The sequence below is a fragment of the Acomys russatus genome, chromosome 20 (genome assembly GCF_903995435.1).
Source record: "Acomys russatus chromosome 20, mAcoRus1.1, whole genome shotgun sequence".
Lineage (NCBI taxonomy): Eukaryota > Metazoa > Chordata > Mammalia > Rodentia > Muridae > Acomys > Acomys russatus.
Window position 1 is genome coordinate 55123803 of NC_067156.1, and position 1249 is coordinate 55125051.

Consider the following 1249-nt stretch of genomic DNA (forward strand, 5'->3'; position numbering starts at 1 on the left):
TTGCCATGACAAAATATAATGTCTTGCTAACATGACTGATACGGCTGAGCAGTATATATTATATGCATACAAAGGACAACACACACACACACACACACACACACACACACACGAACATGAGCATGACTTAAAAGCTTAATGCTGAGTAAGGGTAAAAAATAGAATGAGACACAAAGCAATATAACCTTTAAAGTTCTAAACAGAAGCACAAAATAGCAATATAGATTTTTGTTAAATATGTGTAAATAAAATAATGCCATTTGACAAAGATTTTGTGAGTGAAAAGAAAGGAGGACAAAAGAAAATAAATAAACAAAGAGAAATTCTACCCACAAAATGGGAAGTATAATGAATTATCCCAGTATCGGCTCTACTACTGTGACAAATACCATGACCAAAAGCAACCTGGGAAGGAAAGGGTCCACCTACCTCATACTCTGTCCACAGTCTACCATGAAAGGAAGTTGGGGCAAGATCTCAAGGCAGGAACCTGGAGGCAGGACCTGAAGCAGAGACCATGAAGGAACGCTGCTTACTGGCTTGTTCTTCCTGACCTGTTCGGCTATCCGTCATATACCTCCCAGGGCCACTTGTCCAGGAATAGCACCACCCACAGTGAGCTGAGTTCTCCCATACCAATCACCAAGCAAGAAAATACCCACACAGACTTGCCCACAGGCCAATTCTGCAGAAGCAATTTCTCAATTGAGACTCTTCCCGCCACCCCCCAATATACATCAGGTCTATGTGATGTTGACAAAAAGTAGTTAGCACAGGTACTTTATTTTCTGAAACTAAGACTCAACTGAAATAAAGCAAGGTCATTTTAAAAATACGGCAGCACATATACTAAAATTGGAACGATACAGAGAAGATTAGCATGGCCCCTGCGCAAGGATGACACGCAAATTCGTGAAGCGTTCCATATTAAAAAATATATATATATATATATTTTTCTGGGGCGGGGGAGATGTTTTGGTCAATAAAGTGCATGTGAAGTAAGCATGAGGATTTAAGTGCTCATGTAAAATGTCAGTGTGGCTCCATGCAACTGTAACCTGGCACTGGGTGGGGGTAGGGAAGACACAGTAACCGATTGGATGTTGGTGAGCTTTAGGCTCAGAGAGAGACCCTGCCTCAAAACAAAAACAAACACAAAGTGAAGAGTAATTGAAGAAGATACCCAAAGTCAAACTCTACCTTCCACATGCACACACACATACACACACACACACACACGTGTATAAAC

The 1249-nt window shown here is 41.0% G+C and overlaps 1 non-coding gene across 1 annotated transcript; it reads left to right on the top strand.

Annotated features, from left to right (window-relative positions):
* Positions 1-820: 820 nt before the first annotated feature.
* On the top strand, positions 821-932 carry LOC127204854 (U6 spliceosomal RNA). Its single transcript, XR_007832542.1, has one exon. It is a non-coding gene; the product is annotated as a U6 spliceosomal RNA (small nuclear RNA).
* Positions 933-1249: the final 317 nt, after the last annotated feature.